The sequence below is a fragment of the Castor canadensis genome, chromosome 3 (assembly GCF_047511655.1).
Source record: "Castor canadensis chromosome 3, mCasCan1.hap1v2, whole genome shotgun sequence".
Classification (NCBI taxonomy): Eukaryota; Metazoa; Chordata; class Mammalia; order Rodentia; family Castoridae; genus Castor; species Castor canadensis.
Genome location: NC_133388.1, coordinates 182640170 through 182662747, shown reverse-complemented (window position 1 = coordinate 182662747; position 22578 = coordinate 182640170). Strand labels below are relative to the sequence as shown.

The window sequence follows — 22578 nt, the reverse complement described above, 5'->3', positions numbered from 1 at the left end:
CACTCAGCCTGAAACCCGCCATGGCTAACATGACCCAAGCCACCACTTACTGGAACAAAGGGAGGTGGGGCGGTTTCTGGGAACACGGACTGTTTCTGGTTAATCTTGCTAAAACGGCATGTGAGTCAATGAGTTGAGACACCTGATGTTTACCAAATTCCTGATAAATAATCTTCAAGTAATCTGGCCCCACCACCAGGATGTGGGAGATATCAGAAATATGTGACCCCAGGGATCATAAAAATTGCTGTGTAACCGTGACTAATGTCTAAAAAATATAAAAGCAGCCTGAGTTTTGTATTTGGGGTCCATGTTGAAACCCACTGCATTGGGCAGATACCCAGACCCCAGCTGGCTGGAAATAAACCTCGCTTTGTGACTTACATTATTGTGAGTGTCTTTTTGTTCCTCTGAGGGGTGGTCAACTCTGGACCCCAACAATTGTTAAACATATATCAGCAAAAACTACTCTTGAGGCATTCTGAAGGAGGTCTTGTAAACAGATAAAGGTCTGAATAGTGTCCCTTTTTTCATATCCACCTGGAACTTCAGAATATAATCTTATTTGGAAAGAGAGTCTTTGCAGAAGTAATTAATTAAGATGAGTGAGATCAAACTAGACTAAGAAGGGCATTCAACGTAATGACTGGTGCTCTTATGAGAAGAGGACACACAAAAATGCACACAGAGGAAGGTCACATGATAGTGGAGTCAGAGATGGGAGTGATACAGCTTCAAGCCAAGGAACCTAAGGACTGCCCAAGCCACCAGAAGCTGGAAGAGGCCAGGAGGGTCTCCCCTAGAGCCTTTGGATGGAACATGGACCTGTTGATTCTTGATTTTGGATGTCCAGAATTTCAGAACTAGAAGAAAATTAATTTCTGTTGTTTAAGGCACTCATTTTGTGGCAAATTGTTGTGATAGCCTTAGGAAAGTATAAATAATCTTCTGTAGAGTATCTTGAACTTTGTGTGTTCTTTCGTTTGATGTGCACTCAACTGCCATTTTTGTATGCCTTTTGGTGGGGGTCACTGATCTAGGCCTGGAGAACACCTGTATCCCAGGTGTAATTTCAGTGTCCTTAGCTGACAACCCACTGGGGCTAGGGATGGCTTCACATTGGCCTGGTCCAGTTGCACATGGACCAGGGCTTGGTTTCATAATCTGCTGTTGCTGTCTTGAGAGTCTTCATAATTTTTGGGCAAGAGACTCTCATTGTATTTTTCACTGGGCTCCATTAATTATCCTCACTAGAATAATTATACAATTACTGATGGCATAAAGCAAGTAGAAAGGAAAACGCACAATCCAAAGGCTGTTTCACTAAGGCAGTAAGAAAGGACGGATTCATTGAAGGAGGAGTTTTTGGTAGACAAGGTTAATTTGCCAGATGACTATTTGGGCCTAGGGAAGGAGGTACATTATAAGCCTGGGGTTGGGGTCCTGTGAGAGAGTACAGGTGATTGCAAAGTGCTACAACCTAATATACCACTAGGAGGCATTCAGGGAGAGTTGACAGACACACGGGTCAGAATTGGAAAGACTTCAGGGCAATGTAAGAGGTCTTAGTCTGGAATGTAATGGGGAACCATAAAAGGCACTGACCAATAGGTAACCAGTTCAGATCCCCCAACTCTGTTTCCCTTGGGTTCTGGTTTAGCCACCATGTACTCAAAGATCCAGGCCCCACAGACCTGCATACCAGGACAGGATTACAGCAATAAGAATAAACCAATCTTCCCTTCTAGTGTCCACTGCTTTTTCTTTCTTTTAAAAAATGGATTAAAATACATGTTAAGGCTTTGTGGTAGCTGAGTAATGGTTGCCCAAAGATGTCCATGTCTTAATTCCCAGAATCTGGGTATATGTTGCCTTACTCAGTAAAAAGGGACTTTGCTGATGTGATTAAGGAAAGTTTTGAGATGAGGTGATTATCCTGATTATCTGGTGGGCCCAATATAATCAACAGGGCTTTTCAAGAGGAGGGCAGGAGAATCAAAGTGAGAAAGAGGAGAGGTGACTGCAGAAGCAAGAGGGTGGGATGATGTGAGGAAGAGCCATCAGCCAAGGAATGCAGGTGCTTCTAGAAGCTGGGAAGGCAAGCCGAAGGAGCCTCCTTTGAAGCCTCCAAAAGGAACCCAGCCCTATAATTACCTTGATTTCAGACTTTTGACTTCCAGTAACGTGGCAGGGAGGAGGATCAGAAGCAAACAAACTAAGCCTGAGTTCTGACAAGGTAGCAGGGGGAAAGGGATGGCATAGCAGAGAGACAAAACCTAAAGAATTCAAAGGTGAAAAAAGGTCACATAGCATTGGGGTAGGGGGGCACTAAATAACTATGGTAAAATAGCCTGTAGAATTGCATGTAACCATATATAGGTTAAACCTTGTTTTTTATTTTTTTTATTTTTATTTTTTTTTTCATTTTTCTTTTATTATTCATATGTGCATACAAGGCTTGGTTCATTTCTCCCCCCTGCCCCCACCCCCTCCCTTACCACCCACTCCGCCCCCTTCCTCTCCCCCGCCTCAATACCCAGCAGAAACTATTTTGCCCTTATTTCTAATTTTGTTGTAGAGAGAGTATAAGCAATAATAGGAAGGAACAAGGGGTTTTGCTGGTTGAGATAAGGATAGCTATACAAGGAGTTGACTTACATTAATTTCCTGTGTGTGTGTGTTACCTTCTAGGTTAATTCTTTTTGATCTAACCTTTTCTCTAGTTCCTGGTCCCCTTTTCCTATTGGCCTCAGTTGCTTTAAGGTATCTGCTTTAGTTTCTCTGCGTTAAGGGCAACAAATGCTAGCTAATTTTTTAGGTGTCTTACCTATCCTCACCCCTCCCTTGTGTGCTCTCGCTTTTATCATGTGCTCATAGTCCAATCCCCTTGTTGTGTTTGCCCTTGATCTAATGTCCACATATGAGGGAGAACATACGATTTTTGGTTTTTTGAGCCAGGCTAACCTCACTCAGAATGATGTTCTCCAATTCCATCCATTTACCAGTGAATGATAACATTTCGTTCTTCTTCATGGCTGCATAAAATTCCATTGTGTATAGATACCACATTTTCTTAATCCATTCGTCAGTGGTGGGGCATCTTGGCTGTTTCCATAACTTGGCTATTGTGAATAGTGCCGCAATAAACATGGGTGTGCAGGTGCCTCTGGAGTAACAGTCTTTTGGGTATATCCCCAAGAGTGGTATTGCTGGATCAAATGGTAGATCGATGTTTAGCTTTTTAAGTAGCTTCCAAATTTTTTTCCAGAGTGGTTGTACTAGTCTACATTCCCACCAACAGTGTAAGAGGGTTCCTTTTTCCCCGCATCCTCGCCAACACCTGTTGTTGGTGGTGTTGCTGATGATGGCTATTCTAACAGGGGTGAGGTGGAATCTTAGTGTGGTTTTAATTTGCATTTCCTTTATTGCTAGAGATGGTGAGCATTTTTTCATGTGTTTTCTGGCCATTTGAATTTCTTCTTTTGAGAAAGTTCTGTTTAGTTCACTTGCCCATTTCTTTATTGGTTCATTAGTTTTGGGAGAATTTAGTTTTTTAAGTTCCCTGTATATTCTGGTTATCAGTCCTTTGTCTGATGTATAATTGGCAAATATTTTCTCCCACTCTGTGGGTGTTCTCTTCAGTTTAGAGACCATTTCTTTTGATGAACAGAAGCTTTTTAGTTTTATGAGGTCCCATTTATCTATGCTATCTCTTAGTTGCTGTGCTGCTGGGGTTTCGTTGAGAAAGTTCTTACCTATACCTACTAACTCCAGAGTATTTCCTACTCTTTCTTATATCAACTTAAGAGTTTGGGGTCTGATATTAAGATCCTTGATCCATTTTGAGTTAATCTTGGTATAGGGTGATATACATGGATCTAGTTTCAGTTTTTTGCAGACTGCTAACCAGTTTTCCCAGCAGTGTTTGTTGAAGAGGCTGCTATTTCTCCATTGTATATTTTTAGTTCCTTTGTCAAAGATAAGTTGCTCATAGTTCTGTGGCTTCATATCTGGATCCTCTATTCTGTTCCACTGGTCTTCATGTCTGTTTTTGTGCCAGTACCGTGCTGTTTTTATTGTTATTGCTTTGTAATATAGTTTGAAGTCAGGTATTGTGATACCTCCTGCATTGTTCTTTTGACTGAGTATTGCCTTGGCTATTCGTGGCCTCTTGTGTTTCCATATAAATTTTACAGTAGATTTTTCAATCTCTTTAATGAATGTCATTGGAATTTTGATGGGAATTGCATTAAACATGTAGATTACTTTGGGGAGTATCGACATTTTTACTATGTTGATTCTACCAATCCATGAGCATGGGAGATCTCTCCACTTTCTATAGTCTTCCTCAATCTCTTTCTTCAGAAGTGTATAGTTTTCCTTGTAGAGGTCTTTCACATCTTTTGTTAGGTTTACACCTAGGTATTTGATTTTGTTTGAGGCTATTGTAAATGGAATCGTTTTCATACATTCTTTTTCCGTTTGCTCATTATTAGTGTATAGAAATGCTAATGATTTTTCTATGTTGATTTTATATCCTGCTACCTTGCTATAGCTATTGATGATGTCTAGAAGCTTCTGAGTAGAGGTTTTTGGGTCTTTAAGGTATAGGATCATGTCGTCTGCAAATAGGGATATTTTGACAGTTTCTTTACCTATTTGTATTCCTTTTATTCCTTCTTCTTGCCTAATTGCTCTGGCTAGGAATTCCAGTACTATGTTGAATAGGAGTGGAGATAGTGGGCATCCTTGTCTGGTTCCTGATTTTAGAGGGAATGGTTTTAATTTTTCTCCGTTAAGTATAATGCTGGCTGTAGGTTTGTCATATATAGCTTTTATAATGTTGAGGAACTTTCCTTCTATTCCTAGTTTTCTTAGAGCTTTTATCATGAAATGATGTTGGATCTTATCAAAGGCTTTTTCTGCATCTATTGAGATGATCAAGTGGTTTTTGTCTTTGCTTCTGTTAATGTGGTTTATTACGTTTATTGATTTTCGTATGTTGAACCACCCCTGCATCCCTGGGATGAAGCCTACCTGGTCATGGTGAATAATCTTTTTGATGTGTTGCTGAATTCAGTTTGCCATTATTTTGTTGAGGATTTTTGCATCAATGTTCATTAAGGAGATTGGCCTATAGTTCTCCTTTTTGGAGGTGTCTTTGCCTGGTTTTGGGATAAGTGTAATACTGGCTTCATAAAATGTGTTTGGCAGTTTTCCTTCCTTTTCTATTTCATGGAACAGTTTAAGGAGGGTTGGTATCAGTTCTTCTTTAAAGGTCTGATAGAATTCAGCAGAGATTCCATCAGGACCTGGACTTTTCTTTTTGGGGAGACTCTTGATTGCTGCTTCAATTTCATTTTGTGTTATAGGTCTATTCAGGTGATTAATTTCCTCTTGGTTCAGTTTTGGATGATCATATGTATCTAGAAATCTGTCCATTTCTTTTAGATTTTCAAATTTATTTGAATATAGGTTCTCAAAGTAGTCTCTGATGATTTCCTGGACTTCCATGGTGTTTGTTGTTATCTCCCCTTTTGCATTCCTAATTCTACTAATTTGGGTTTTTTCTCTCCTCATTTTAGTCAGGTTTGCCAGGGGTCTATCGATCTTGTTTATTTTTTCAAAGAACCAACTTTTTGTTTCATTAATTCTTTGTATGGTTTTTTTGGTTTCTATTTTGTTGATTTCAGCTCTTATTTTTATTATTTCTCTCCTATTTGTTTTGGGATTTGCTTGTTCTTGTTTTTCTAGGAGTTTGAGATGTATCATTAGGTCATTGATTTGGGATCTTTCAATCTTTTTAATACATGCACTCATGGCTATAAACTTTCCTCTCAAGACTGCCTTAGCTGTGTCCCATAGGTTCTGGTAGGTTGTGTTTTCATTTTCATTGACTTCCAGGAACTTTTTAATTTCCTCTTTTATTGCATCGATGATCCATTCTTCATTAAGTAATGAGTAATTTAGTTTCCAGCTGTTTGCATGTTTTTTGTCTTTACTTTTGTTGTTGAGTTCTACTTTTACTGCATTGTGGTGAGATAGTATGCACGGTATTATTTCTATTTTCTTATATTTGCTGAGGCTTGCTTTGTGCCCTAGGATATGATCTATTTTGGAGAAGGTTCCATGGGCTGCTGAGAAGAATGTATATTGTGTAGAGGTTGGATGAAATGTTCTGTAGACATCTACTAGGTCCACTTGATCTATTGCATATTTTAGATCTTGGATTTCTTTATTGAGTTTTTGTTTGGATGACCTATCTATTGATGATAATGGAGTGTTAAAGTCTCCCACAACCACTGTGTTGTTTATATATGCTTTTAGGTCTTTCAGGGTATGTTTGATGAAATTGGGTGCGTTGACATTGGGTGTGTACAGATTGATGATTATTATTTCCTTTTGGTCTATTTCCCCTTTTATTAGTATGGAATGTCCTTCTTTATCTCGTTTGATCAATGTAGGTTTGAAGTCTACTTTGTCAGAGATAAGTATTGCTACTCCTGCTTGTTTTCGGGGGCCATTGGCTTGGTAAATCTTCCTCCAGCCTTTCATTCTAATCATATGCTTATTTCTGTCGGTGAGATGAGTCTCCTGTAAGCAACAAATTGTTGGATCTTCTTTTTTAATCCATTTTGTCAAACGGTGTCTTTTGATGGGTGAATTAAGTCCATTAACATTAAGCGTTAGTACTGATAGGTATGTGGTGATTCCTGCCATTTATTTATCTTAGTTGTTTGAAGGTTTGATTGTGTGTACCTAACTTGATGTTACTCTCTACTGTCTTGCTTTTTCTTATCCTGTGGTTTGGTGCTGCCTGCCTTTTCATGGTTAAGTTGGGTGTCACTTTCTGTGTGCAGGATCCCTTGCAGAATCTTTTGTAATGGTGGCTTTGTGGTCACATATTGTTTTAGTTTCTGCTTATCATGGAAGACTTTTATTGCTCCATCTATTTTGAATGATAGCTTTGCTGGGTAGAGTATCCTGGGGTTGAAGTTATTTTCATTCAGTGCCCGGAAGATTTCACCCCACGCTCTTCTTGCTTTTAATGTTTCTGTTGAGAAGTCTGCTGTGATTTTGATGGGTTTACCTTTGTATGTTACTTGTTTTTTCTCTCTTACAGCCTTCAATATTCTTTCTTTAGTTTCTGAACTTGTTGTTTTAATGATAATATGTCGTGGAGTAGTTCTATTTTGATCTGGTCTGTTTGGTGTCCTGGAGGCCTCTTGCATTTGTATGGGAATATCTTTCTCTAGATTTGGGAAATTTTCTGTTATTATTTTGTTGAATATATTACGCATTCCCTTCGCTTGCTCCTCTTCTCCTTCTTCGATGCCCATGATTCTCAAGTTTGGTCTTTTGATGGAGTCAGTGAGTTCTTGCATTTTCTTTTCACAGGTCTTTAGTTGTTTAATTAATAGTTCTTTGGTTTTTCCTTTAATTACCATTTCATCTTCAACTTCTGAGATTCTGTCTTCTGTTTGTTCTATTCTGCTGGATTGGCCTTCTGTTTTGTTTTGCAGTTCTGTTTCGTTCTTTTTTCTGAGGCTTTCCATATCCTGGCAGTTTTCTTCTTTATTGTTGTCTATTTTTGTCCTGAGTTCATTTATCCATTTATTCATTGTGTTCTCTCTTTCACTTTGGTGTTTATACAGTGCTTCTATGGTTTTCTTTATTTCTTCTTTTGCTTTTTCAAATTCTCTATTTTTATTGTCTTGGAATTTCTTGAGTGTCTCCTGTACATTTTGGTTGACCCTATCCAGTATCATCTCTATAAAATTCTCATTGAGTACTTGTAGTATGTCTTCTTTTAAATTATTCTTGTGGGCTTCATTGGGTCCTTTGGCATAGTTTATCTTCATTTTGTTGGAGTCTGGATCTGAGTTTCTGTTCTCTTCATTCCCCTCTGGTTCCTGTACTAATTTTTTGCTGTGGGGAAACTGGTTTCCCTGTTTTTTCTGTCTTCCCGTCATTGTCCTTGGTGTTGTTACTGTCCCTGTACTGTGTGTAACTAAGTATTTTCTAGCTTGTAATAATAACAATGGTAATATTGAGAATGGAAGAGTGAGCTGAGATGGAAAGCAAGAAGTTAAAGAAAAGGGGAAAACAAATATACAGACAAGAGGGAGAAAGCAGAACAAGGTATCAGACAAGAAAGTTTCAAAGGTATAAACAGGGAGTGTTAGTGTACTAATCGACAGTAAGCTGGTCCGCGTCTTCCCAAGCCGTATGGGCGCCAGCCACTGGCGGCCCCGGGGGCCCTCCTTGGTTCTCCGTTTAACGTGAAGTGGAGATTCTCTGCGCCGGCTGGAGATGTGAAGGAGTCAAGGTTATGCCTTTTCTCGGTGATTATGCCTGCAAAGTGTGTCTCCAGCGTCTCTCCAATATTTCACTATAGGAGGGTCGCTTTCTGCTTCCTACCTCTAGCCGCCATCTTGGAATTTCCTAAACCTTGTTTTTTAAAAATTTTATTGCCTCTGCAACCTGATTGCAAAGGTACATAAGGTGAGACTCCTTTGTTCTCAGGCATCAGCTTTTGGACATGAGTCTGCTGGGTCTGTGCTGGCACAATAAACTGTTACTTCCTGCTAAGTTGCCTCAGTGTCTCATATCTCAACTAGCAGCCTCCCACATTTCTTGGGGGATTGTCTGGGATTGTGGCAACATGGTAAGCTGTCACCTTCTTTGTCACTGGGGTGTGTCCTCCAGGTGGCCGGGAGGAGATCCCACCAGGTGCCAATGGACAGCTTGATCCGGAGAAGGGAATCGTCTGCCTGGTGAGTGGGGAGGAGGGCCTTGGATGCACAAAGGAACCAGTGAGGTGCAGGAACCAGCAAGGGGAGGGGAGCCCCACTCATCAGACTGGTAAGAACCTGGGTTCAAATTCACACCTGCCTCAGGAAGCAGAAGGGGAGACTGATCACCTCCCAGAGACTGCTAGTAACCGCAATTTGGGGTGAAGCCATGTCTCTCAGGCTCAGGGAGCAGGGTGGAGCTACTGAGTTGTGTAAGAGTGTGTGACAGTGCGAGCCCAGCTGTGATGTGAGTGAGGAGGCTTGATCTTTGGGTCTGTGGCAAACTCATGAGGTCAAGGGTGAGTCTTAACAGGGCCTCAGTCCGGGGTTTATACTGGCTCACTAGGGCCAAAGAGATGCCTAAATCTCCACGAGGGGAGTGGCAGAAGACATTTGAAATGGCTGCTTTTCCAGATCTCCTCCCCCTTTGTGTCTGTCTGGCAGTCTGGTAATGGGAGGAGATGGGCAGAAATCAGAGTAAGAACACTCCCTTGGAGTATATGGTCAAAAACTTTAAAAAAAGGATTTAATGGAGACTATGAAGTTAAGTTAACTCCTAACGAGCTTAAGGTCCTTTGTGAAGTAGATTGGCCTGCTTTTGGTGTAGGACAGCCCCTGGAAGGGTCACTACATAAAACCGTAGTTAGTGAAGTTTATAGAGTCAATGTAAAAATTATTACTCTGTTCTACTGCTACTTTTAAGAAAACAGGTTTTCAAACTTATTTCAGTCAGGTCTCACTAGGATGCAGGCATTCAGAGGTTAATACACTGGCTCAGACCAGAAGAGAAAAAAACAGAAAGAAAGAAAAGGGGGGGCCACAGCTTGCAGCAGGAATCTTAAAATTGGGGTAGTTCAAAATGACCTTAGCCTGTTTCATTCTGTTGTAAATAAAATCTGAGATTCAATTCTCTCTTATTAATACATGGGTCTATTAATATGGGGCTTTCTTTAAATTGTTTTTATACAAAAATGATTTCAAGGTTGCTTTCTTTTTGCTTTTTTTCATACAAACATAAGATTCTAAGTTAAAAGAGTTTATGAGTTATTTTCAACAAGTAACAAATCTATTTATCTATATGGTATTAAGAATATGGTTTTAAAAAATTAAAAGGTTGAAAAATACTTTTAAATAATAATAATAATAAAAGAAGGATAAATACAAGCTCCCCCAGAAGATACAAAATAAGTAGACACAAAGATACAGAGTAAGTTGTCATAGAAAGAGGGCCCTTACACATGCTTATGTAAGTGTTTAAGTTAACTAAAATCCAATTACAGTAAAAGTTTTGTAAAGTCAAAATTTAATGTTCTGATGCTAAACTAAAACTTAATTCTCTAAGCTCATAACAACAAGGCCCTCTTAAAAATATTGTATTGTTCTTGATAACATTTAAAAGAATTGTTTTAAAAATGTTTTTATTTTGTCAAGATAACTGTCAAGAATTTTTGGCACTACAGGTTCATCCACAAATTTTTCAAGACAAGAGTTTATTAAAACACAGAGAGGACAAGAGACAGCTGAGCACAGGGAGTACTGCTGCACTGATATGAAGGTTGAGAAGATTTACTTATGTAAAGCAAAGTTAAAACAAAAAACAAAAAAACAAAGCCAAAGTGTGCCAGGATCACAGAGGTCCTTGACCTGAAAGGGCTCGGAAGGAATGAACAGACAAGACACACAAAAGGACTCACTCACTCAGGAAGGGAATGACAAAACACATATCGAGAGGGCCAGAAAGCTGATGACCAACCGGCAACCTTTTATTTCTCTCAGCAAGCTTTATATAAAAGAGAAAGAGACTTAAACATCAAAACACTCTGACCTAGTTACAACCTTTCTGTTTTTGCCACTCTGCATTCTTACTGCCAGTGTCCTTGACTAAGTATAAACTTCTTTTCAGTTAAGGGAAACCACTTAGCGTTCCTCCCCACCGTGATAGAGACATGGTGCACCTGCAGATTCTGACCTTGTCAGAATGCTAAGCCACAGTGACCTTGTCAGACTGTGGCTTTTGGTTCCCAACAAAAGTGTACCCTCCAGATAGGATAAAGAAAAAAATAAAAACTCAAAAAGGAGCACTATACCGGAAGTCGATACCTCCAGTTTTTATTGGACTCAACAGACAGGAGATGTTAGTTCTACTCCTTCCACATGGCAGGCAGAGGGAATTCTTGCCCTGGGATGGCCAGATTGGGCCTATTATGTTAGGGGGGTTCCATTGAACCCTGCTGTATGTCATGAGCCATGTGTTAATGTCAACACCCCTTATCAACATATGAGCCATGATTCTTGGCCACTATGTTTCCTAACTCCACGCTTAGTCCCCATAAATATTTACCTGTGTTCTCTGGTGATTTTTGTCGGGGTTTAGGTCTAGATCAAAATCTAAGTCAAGGTCTTGGACTAGTCCTAAGTCCAGTGATCACTGATAATATAAAGTATGATACTTTCTAGGCATGTTTCATTCATTTACTCATTGTTTGGTATACTTAAATTATCAGGAATACAATGTTGCAATGATGTGTAAAAACACTTGTTAGTTTTCCCTGTACCAGGCAATGGTTATATTAAAATGATATGCTGTTGAGAAGCCACTCTTAAGGGTCCAGTTTGTTTAATGTTATGGGCAGCTACCAATTTGTGGTGTGTCTGTATATTTTTGTGAAGATTTTCATTTTTTGTGCTTGAATTACCTGGTGAAAAGATGTTGGCTGACCATAATTTGCAACATTGTCTTATTAAACATAAATTTCCATACTTGGTAGAACTGTTAATCTAGAAATGTAGCTGCTAATAAGATAGAATGATACAAAAGTGAGGTTGTAGCCCATTTACCACTCTTACTATGCAGACACATATAGGTTCAGAGTGGAGCTCCGTGTCTTGTTAAGATATCTGGGCCCATGATAACAGTTTATTTATGATTCAGTGTGGACTAGTTCTTTTCTTAACCCAACTGTCTTGGGGAATGATGCCAACTGGGTTAGGTAGCATTTTGAGGAAGAGCGAGTATTTTACTGAAACATGGAGCCTTCGCTACTTTTTTTCTGTTCTAAGATTTGGAATATAAAAACATCAGAGAAACTCCCCTTAAAACTTAAACATGTCAATGATGACAGAAATATTTGTAAGGGGGAAAAGAATGTTCTTATATAAAGTTATTCTAAAATTTAAGGAGCATTTTTTACCATTGTTACTTAGTCTTCTTGCTGTTAGAAGCATTAGTGAATTGTTTCAAAATAGATTTTGTTTGTGTTTGTGCATAGTGTAAAAAGTGAATTTTGATGCTTACAGCACTTGGCATGTGCATTTGTATCAAAATTTGCCTACCTCTTCATGAGGGGGCTTGCTCTTCACACCTCAGTTTATTCAATGTGAGGCAAATTGAAAGACAACACTCCCATCCTTGATGATTCTGTGGTGCCGTGAAATTTAAAGTAATTTTAGATAAAGGATTAGTTTTAAACAAGAGCCACAACTCTTAGTTTTTGATTATCAACATAGTACCATAGTACTTGACTAAAAACAAGGAAGTAATACCCTTAACTATAACTTCTAGTATTTCTCAGAGTGTTCAGGAGGTAATAAAAAGTGACTTGAAATGACCAGTCTCATTTCAGAATAAAAAGACAACATCTTTAAAAAAAAATCTCAGACTGCTTGGAGATATGAGTAAGAAATACTATGGGAAAATGATTCCTTTTAGAGGATTACTTTTTAAAATTTTGGTCTTAGAAGGCCTTGCCTGTAAAGAACAAAGATGGTTTTTAATACTGTTTGTGGGATGTGTTTAAAGGATCTATTCTAGGACCTTTGCATATTTGATAGTGTTTCTAACTTTTACTTCTTTACTGTTTGCAGTTAAGTTCACGTTCTGCCATGCAGTCATTTATATGCATGTATTTTAATTTTTTTCAGATTTTCCTGGATGTATAGTTTAAACAACAAAGTCTATTTAAAACTATAGCAGTAGTTTGCAGTTCTATCAAAGAGGAAAGTTGTGAGGTTAAACTTCGTATTTTATTTCTTATAAAAGCACCTAAAAAGGTAATTTTATATGTTCTTTGTAACAAATATTGTGTATGACCTTTAAGACATCAATGTTTGGATCAAAACAAGACCCAGCTTATTTTGTACTTGCTATAAATTAAGCAAACATGCTTTAATAAAAACAAAATGAAGAAAATAATGATTAACTGGAAAAAAAAGAGTTGGTTTATGTAAAATTTTCTAGATGACCTCAGGATTAAAGTACTGTTCTCTTGGGTGATTCTAATGCAGTTGGTATCCTATATGTGTCTGTGACTGGGCTACTTTGGGTCACTGACACTGTTCTCCTCCCCCAACTGATGAAAAAAATCTAAGGTTTTACTTCAAGAGCAACAACTAAACTAATATGTATATATAACTTCTATAGAGCTGTGATGCTGTTGCTGGTTCCTGTATATTAAATATATTTATGTTTTTCAAGTATATCAAGCCTTCTAAAATACAAAATTTAGATAAACACAGTAACAAAAAGTTAGTGCTACTGATATACTGTTCTGTTAGTTGCTAAATTGTCCATCAGAATTTTAACCATGACTCTTAAGTTTTTGTCATTACAGTTCTGATCCTTTTAGGGCACTTACAATCAAGTCCATAAAAAACTGACTCTAATAACTACTATGTGTCAACCAGGATCACCTTTTAGACATCTGCTTTTGTTGGATTTTGTTTTGTATTGTCCTTGTCTAGAAGCCACTGCCTAAGAGCCATTTCTTATATGCTTCTTTGTTGCTTAAATTTGGCCAAAAGAGTCTAGTTGGCACTGACTCCCACCTGATCTGCTCATTATTCCCCCCGACATGGGATCAAAACCAACCAACCAACCAACCATACTTACCTGGCGGGGGAGATTACCATGATCACGAAGGTGGTTTTCCCAGGGTGAGGCTTATCCATTGCACTCCAGATGTGCTGATCCCTGCAATTTCCCCCAAAACAAAAACAAACAAACAAAAAAACAAACCAACCAAACAAAACCCAGGAAAGAGCAAATCCTCACTATGAGGGGAAAAAATGACCAATCAAGAAAGCTCTTCAGTCTTTGGCCATATCACCCTGAACATGCCCAATCTTGTCTGGTCTCAAAAGCTAAGCAGGGTCAGGCCTGGTTAGTACTTGGATGAGAGACAGACCTTCAGAAGAGACTGCTCAGAGATAAGCAGTTTGGAGACAAAGGGGGGAATGCATCAAAATTCAAATGGAGTCACTGGTGCCAGACCTCTCAAAAATAACCAAGGTGGAGAGGATTAAAGAAATAGTTCTTATGCATGTGTGGCTATCTGGCATTAAAGCCCTTCCAGACACAAACTCATATTTTTACTCAGGGTCTTCTACTTAAATAGAGACAAAATAACTATTTTTAGTAGCTCTAAATATGTCCTTTGATACTTAAAGATGGTGGTTTCAACTTTTTTTTTTAAAACAACGTGTTTTCTTGGACATATATACTGATAACATATTGTTGCCATGGTAATTCTACTCAGTTAAAAAAACAAAAGACATTTTCTGGGTAAAAGAATAAAATTTCCAACCATTAAAATGCCATTGGAGGAGCCCTTTTGTTGTTATCTTCTCTACTACTCCCACTTCAGTTAAGGTAGCAGAGCTTGCTCCTTGGATCCACCACAGTTGAGTCAAGCCAGCTTCTCTCCAGTGGGAGTGCATCCCTGATCCAGCTTCACTGTGCAGGATCACCCTCCAGAACCTGAGCGCCCTCCCTCAACAGGACTCCACTGCCCAGGAAACAGCAGGACGACAGTCCTGCTCTAGTTATCCCTGGAAGCTGAGCAGTCTTCCCACGGCAGAAGCTTGAGGGGTCGACTCTCCAATGGGACAAATGGACTGTTTTTCACACCAGTTAAAAAGCTTGTCCATGTCCCATCCAGATTTAGAAAGGATGGGATCCCAATGATCTGTTTGGAGGGTGGTTTTCTGCCTTAGGTGGATTCAAAACTTTGATAGGGGCAATAGGCCTAATCCTAGGTGTGTACTTAATACTACCCTGCCTAGTTCCCCTGGTACCGGTGTCTATAAGGACTCTTATGGAGGCTACTGTAGAAAGGAAAACAGCCTCACTGTAATGATGCTACGGAAATACAAACCCCTAGATCAAGATGATGCTCTTTGACCCTAGGAGGGTCCGAGCATCAAAGGGGGGGAATAATGTAGCAGGGAGGAGGATGAGAAGAAAACAAACTAGGCCTGAGTTCTGACAAGGTAGCAGGTGGGAAGGGATGACATAGCAGAGAGATAAAGCCTAGAGAATTCAAAGGTGAAAAAGGTCACATAGCATTGGGGTAGAAGGGCACTAAATAGCTAGGATAAAGTAGTCTATAGAATTGCATGTAACCATGTATGGGTTAAACCTTGTTTTTCAAATTTTATTGCCTCTGTAACCTGCTTGCAAGGATACATAAGGTGAGACCCCCTTTGTTCTCGGGGCTCAGCCTTTGGACACAAGTCTGCTGGGTCTGTGCTGCCACAATAAAATGTTGCTTCCTGCTAAGTTGTCTCAGTGTCTCATATCTCAGCTAGCAGCATCCTGCAACACCAGAACTGTAAGGGAACAAATTGGCATCGCTTTTTGTTCACAAATTTGTGGGAATTTGTTACAGCAGTAGTAAGAAACTAAAACAAATATTTAAAGTCATTCTTTTTAAAATTCTATTTGTGTATGTTTGTTATGTGCATGATATAGCAGAACAATAATTGTGTGCATATGGCTTAAAAATAAGTGACTGTATATAGGTGACTTTTTTTTCCATTGGTGTATATTAATTGTACAAAGTAAGGAGTTTTATGATGACATTTCTATACATATATATAATATAATTTTGCTATATAAATACTCCCTCTATTACCCTTTCTCATCCACCTCCCCACTTTTCCTCTTTCATATTCCTAACTTCATGTCCTTCCCCTCCTTCCCCAGTTTCCACCTATGAGAGAAACACGTGATACTTGTCTTGGTGGGATTGGCTTATTTCACTAACATCATGATCTCTAATTCCATCCATTTTTCTGCAAAGGACAAAATTTCATTGTTCTTTATGATTAAATAAAACTCCATTGTGCATATATATCACATTTCTTTATCCATTTATCCGTTCATAGGCATCTAAGCTGATTCCATAACTTGGCTATTAGGAATAGTGTAGTGATAAACATGAATGTGCAAGTATCTCTGTAGAAAACTGACCCAGAAGTAGTATAGCTGGTTCATATCAAAGTTCTATTTTTAATTTTTTGAGGAATTTCTATATTGACTCCATAGTGACTGCGCTTATTTACATTCCCACCAACAGTGTATAAGGGTTTCTTCCCCCACACCCCCACATCCTTGCCAACATTTGTTGCTCTTTGTTTTCTAATTGATAGCCATTCTGACTGGGGTGATATTGACTCTCAATGTAGCTTTGATTTACATTTCCCTGATGGCTAAAGATATTGGAGTTTTTTCTATCTTAATGATATATGTGTGCATGATCAAAAAATTCTAGACCTTGTTTGTAAAAATAGAAGTAACACAAGTCAGAAGTTGAGATATTTAACTTTAATGATTTCATATAATTTTTATCAGTGTAATTATATAACTTAATTATATTCAATAGAAATTCTAGATGTGACTACACATATACTCAATAGTCACAAAAATATTATTGTTTGATAAGCAGTTGGCAATATTTTCCATATGTTTGGAAGTATTCTTTCTTTCTTCCTTTTTTTTTTTTTTTTAATGGTCCTGGGGTTTGAAGTCTACCACTTGAGCCATGCCTCCAGTTCCATTTTCTGGTTTTCTTCTTTCACATTTTGTGTTAATTTTAATGGAGTAAATACCTGATGTTTCACTTATATTGCATAATAAGTTAACTGAAAAAGAAAGATAAATTGTAAAAATCATTTTTTTCAAAGTCAAGAGTGACCAAATTTATGTAATCTCTGGTATATTGCTTTAAAAAAACCATTTCACTTATTGTTTCCATGACTTTCTTCAGTCAGATTTTTGTCTTTCAAACAAGGCTGAGGTAAGTATCTAGCAAAAATACTAAAATGCAAACAAGGACAGTGTCAAAGTAACAGCCAAAAGGGAAACCACGTTGGAAAACATCATGTAGTAACCATTTATCAGACAGAGCAGCAGGGAAAAGTTACTTCTGAATTATAACCATTGTATTGGTATTTGTCAGCTTCACCATGGTAACTTAGCCACACCATTCTCATTTGTCAAAAAGGAAAGGGGGTTGGGAGAAGTCAGTTTTTTCCAACAAATTATCTCTCTAGTTCTTATAAACATGCTTAATAGTACAAGATTGGGAAATAATGTCTATGGCGAGAAGAGACTCCGTTTAAATCATGAAGCAAATTAAAATGGAAAAATACAAGAAAATAGAACATTTGGTGGTTTTCTTAAAGTAGCTCAGAGAAGTAAATATTCAAGAAAAGAAAATTCTCTATTTTAGTCTCCATTCATTTGGCTAATTGGGTGTAGGACTGCATCTGCATCTACAATCCTACTATACTTTCGTTGCACACCAGGGTCCGTCCACGGAAGACTATACAAATCTGTTTTAATTTATACCTAAGGATGTTGTACTTATTTTGAAATATTGTTGATACTAAATTTATTTCACCAGGCTTCACTAAATAGAGCCAAGAATTAATTTTTTCTAGGATACACCCTGGCAAAATTCATTGTAAGTTGTGAAAATAGTTGTATGCACAGAAATTATCCTATAATTTTATAATAGTTTTAGATTTTCATAAAAGCAGCATTAAGACAGACATGGAGGTACACACTTATAATCCTAGCTATGCCTGTAAACCCAGCTCTTTGGGAAGTGGTGGCAGGAAGATCAAGAGTTTGAGGCCAGTCTGGGCAAAGGAAGCAGTGGGACTCTGTCTCAAAAACAAAATAAAACCAGAAGGGATGGGGATGTAGCTCAAGAGCACTTGCCTATAGCATGTGCAAGGCCCTGGATTCAATCCTCAACACCAGAAAAACAGAACTGCAATGTTAGTTGTCCAGATCAGGAATGAAAGACAATATTAATACTAGAGTAAAAGCATTTATCAGGCTTAGTACAAGAAAGGCATTTTTATAAATATTCTGCACCCATTAACTCATATAATACATATAAGAGCCCTGTACAGGAGGCGAGTTCACAACTGAGGAAATGAGGGTTCAGGAAAGTTAGTGATCATACAGCGGGGAATTTGAACCCTAATAGCCTGGCCCCACAGCTTATGCATTTTGCTGCATAGCAAATGAACAGGGGAATGAATGATGGTGTAAACTAATATTGGGGTCCCCGTTCCCTGTGGTCTCACCTGTGATTTCAGGGACAGTGATCAACCACAATCCAAAAATATTAACATTTGTCTTGACTCTTTCAAGAGAAAGAGGCCAGAGTCACATAACTTATGTTGTTCTATTTTATTATTAGCTATTGTTTTTAATCTCTTTTATAAATTCAACTTTATTATAGGTACAAGTGTATGGGGAAATATAATATATTTAGGGCATGGTACTATCCAGTTTCAGGCATCCACTGGGGGCCTTGGAATGTATCCCCCAAATATAAGGGAGCACTACTGTACTTAGATTTCAGGTCATATTTCAAAGTATATCCAGGTTAGAGAGTATCTCTATTTGAAGGCTTAAATTCAGTAAAACACACACACACCACACATATACACACTCATCCACTCAGCCATTTAGACACATTTATATAATAAATATATAAAAACACCCTGTTTATCTGTATGGCCTTTGGGCAGATGGGATAATTATGTAGGATTCCTATCCTTTGAACTGGTTTTTTATAGCTTGTTTTGATTCTAAATCTCTTCTGCATAGCCAATAACATCAGTGTCATATAATACTCATCACTGCTTAATGGCTGGAGATTATTATTTTCTTTGTCAGTTGTTATTGTCATTGCCTGTCATCTTTATTGAAAGTACACAGTGGATCTTTATGGTAATATTTTCTGTGTATAACACCACTTATAACTGGCCTTGGGAAATAAAAGAAATGAATAATTTCTATAACATTATTTTTTTAACATGGATTCCTGGATCTAGAAAGAAGCCTCCAAAGGTCATAATGACCCAGGGGAAGGAGAGTCAGAAAAATACACAGAGCCAGCTACCTGGGAAGCTGTCTTTATGTTTGCATGCCAATTTCAGGGAAACTATAAAGACTTTAGAGTGGTTGTATAAGCAGGTGAATTTTTGAGCTGAGGCCCTTATACTGACTGTTTTACAGAAATGGCCATAAGCACCAAATGTAACCAGAATAAACTTTCCAACTCGTATGTCAGGTCATGGTGGTCAATTCGTCTTCCTGTTGAATATGCTTCAGCAACTGCCCATTGTTCAAGGAACAAAGTTAAAGTTCCTTGGCATTATGGTTGAGGTTTTTCTTGCTCTGGGTCTTATCTGTCTCTCTTACCCAACATCTGGGCTTCTCTCCAAAGCACCTGTGCTTCAGTGATCTCTGCATAGTGCCATGCCCTTTCTGGCCTCCACATCATGCACCTGCTGCTTCCTCTGTCCAGGCAGCACACACAGCTTTGTTTTGGCTATCCTGTAAACTCCGACTCCAATGCCAGCCTCTCCTTTCAGATGTCACCCCGGCTGCCTCCTCCTCGCCAGCTCAAGGGAGATGGACCATGATGCAGCTATTTCCCCACTATTATTATTGTTTAAGGGTCTGTTCTCCCACCAGACCGAATAGCTGCAAGACTGTGACTTTATTCTTTTCCTCTGAGACCCTGCCAGCAGATAGGGACAACTCAAACTTGCTGTTTTGTCTGTTCTTAGTGTTTTTTTTTTTTTAGCTCTGGAACTATGGAAGTTGAATTCTGTATTTAAACATTCATGTTATTGGAGACCAGGGACAACTGATATTGTTTGAATGATTTAAGAAATTTCCAAAGTGAATTTCTGCCTACATCTGAGAATTATGAGCACACTTAAGTGCTTGATTCTTGCATAAGATAGAACTCCATTGTAATTATTTTATACTTTCTTCCTTAAGCCTTTTCCTTTCTTCCTTTCTGGATTATAGATCAACACTCAGGGATGGAGCAGCCACTCTGAGAGTATGAGAGTGAAGATATATGAGAAAACCAGAGGACCTCTGATCTCTGATGGCATCATGCAGCTGCCCTGCCACGCTAGTTCATCTGCTTCCAGACCTCTTGCTGTGAAGAGAAAGGATAAAAGCCTACTTAGCTAAAAACACGGGAGAGAAGGGCCTTCACCACCAAGTTTCTGATTCATTGGTTTGGAGCAGGGCCTGAAGCCTGCATCTTTAACATAAGTCCAAGTGATCTCCTTGCGAGTAACCCAAGGATCATTCTAGAGGGCTCCAGTGGCAGAGCACCTGCTAGTAAGCCAAAGGCCCTGAGTTCAAACTCTAGTACTAAACTTTATCCTGGATTTTCAGACCAAACTGAAATTTTTTCAAGTGTTCCCATTCTGCTTTTTTTGCTCCCAATTCTCATCATAAACCTGGCTATCACAATAACTATGCCACAGCCTGAATGCCTTGAAATTTCCTCCACCAGATGTTAGTTCATTACCTTTAAACTCAGCCTCCCACAGTCTCAGGATAAGAGAAAATGTAGCCAAGTTCTTTGCCAAAATGAATCATGAATGGCCTCCAATCAAATTCCAAACAGAGTCCGTGTTCCCATCTGAAACCTCACGAGCACAGTCTTTATTGAGCACATTCCTGTTGGCGTGCTGGTCCTTTGAACTCCCAGCAGAATCATCATAAGCTCAGCTTACAGCATCCTAGGGCTTCCGTAGCCAACATCTTCACAATTCTTCCCACAAACCAGTTCTAAAGGCTTAAGAATCACATAGTTAGGTTTAGTCACAATAGTGACCCCACTCTCCAGTATCAATCTTCAGTGTTAGTTAACTTTCTGTAGCTGGGACCAAAATCCCTGAGAGAACAACTTAAAGTGAGGAATTATTTATTTTGGCTCACAGTTTCAGAGATCTCAGTCTATTCTGGAGAGGAGAATGTGATGGAGCAAAGCCATTTACATTGAGAGAAAGAGAGAGAGAGAGAGAGAGAAAGAGAACATAAAACTGTATTAATTAGATTCTACTTTTCCCCTTTTATTCTATCTGGGCCCCCAGCCTATGGGATGGTGAACACACACACATTCCACATTCAGGACAGAGCTTCCTCCCTTAGTTGATTTTCTCTGAAAAATGCTCTCCTAAATACACCCAAAGGTGTGCTTTACTAATCTCCTATACAGTTCTCATCGAATAAGTTGTCAATCAAGATTAACCATCACAATCATCAACCTAAACATAAAAGCTAAAACTATAAAGTTTCTAGAAAAAACAGGTGATCTTTGTAAATTGGTATAGACAAAGATTTCTTGGAAAGAGCATACAAAGCACTAACTATAAAATAAAAGACCTTGATAAGCTGAACTTCATGAAAATTAAAAATTTCTGTTCAGGAAAAGATGAATAGATGAAGCATAGATTGGAAGAGAATATTTGCATTGCATTTATAAAGTTTTTCAGAAAATACTCAGAAAGATGCAAAAAAATTTTACCTAGAGACTTAAAAGTCATATCATAAAAGATATATAAATGGACAATAAATGTATTAAAAGTGAACAGTATAATTTTTGTTCTTCAAATGCAAATTGGGATCATTATGAGACACCAATGCACATCCACTGGAATGGCTAAAATTAAAAAAATACTGACAACGCCAAATGTTAGCAAGGATACAGAGCAACAGAAACTCTCATACATTATTAATGCAAATTTAAAATGGTACAACTCCTCTCAAAACTGTTTAGCAGTTTCTTATGCTAGACAGATATTTATCATGTGACTCCACAAATTCACTTCTGTGTTTACTCAAGAGAAATGAAAACATGTGCCCACAAAAACCTAGCACAAGAATGTATACTGCTGCTTTATTGTAATTGATGAACTATGGAAGCAAACCAAATGACTTATCAACAGAAGAATGGATAAGCCAACTGGTATATTCATTCAAAAAAAGAATGAACTAGTGATACATGCAACAACATGGGCAAATGTCAAGGAACGCTACAATGAGTGAAAAAAACTAGAGAAGAAAATTCTACATAAATAATACATATTTTATTTGTGTTATATTCAAAATTACAGTTACGTGAAGTTCTAGAACAGGCCAACCAAATTTGTGATGATAGAAATCAGAACACTGATTGCCTAGGGTGGGTTTGAGATTGGCTTGGAAGAGACACTAGGGAACTTCCTGCAGTGACAGAAATAGTCTGACTTTGACAGGGGTGTGGCTGACTCAGACAACACGCCTTCATGAAATCTCATTGAACTTATACTGACGTACAGTGATTTCACCATATGTAAGTCACATTCCCCCCATACCTGAACTCTGGCAATTCTTCCTTTAAAGCAGTAGACAACAGCGGTGGCTAGTGACTCTGCTTCCTCTGCCAATAGAGGTGTGTTGAAAAAGTTTATGGTTCACTCACTGCGACCATTGCCAAGGAAAAGCATGCAGCCATTCCAAGCATACAGGAAAGGTTGAAAATGGCAAAAGTGACAGATTTTCCATCAAAACAGTGTGGTAGGAAGCGTGTTGAAGGTTCTATCAAGAAGCCAGTATCTAAGGCAAAAGGCACCCTGTGGGGTTTGGTGAAAAATCCAATCGCATAGTTAAAAAAAGATGGCAATTGAC

At 38.5% G+C, this 22578-nt stretch overlaps 1 pseudogene; it reads left to right on the top strand.

The window, feature by feature from the left end:
- The first annotated feature begins 13675 nt into the window (after positions 1-13675).
- On the top strand, positions 13676-13783 carry LOC141421935 (U1 spliceosomal RNA; annotated as a pseudogene).
- The last annotated feature ends 8795 nt before the right edge of the window (positions 13784-22578 follow it).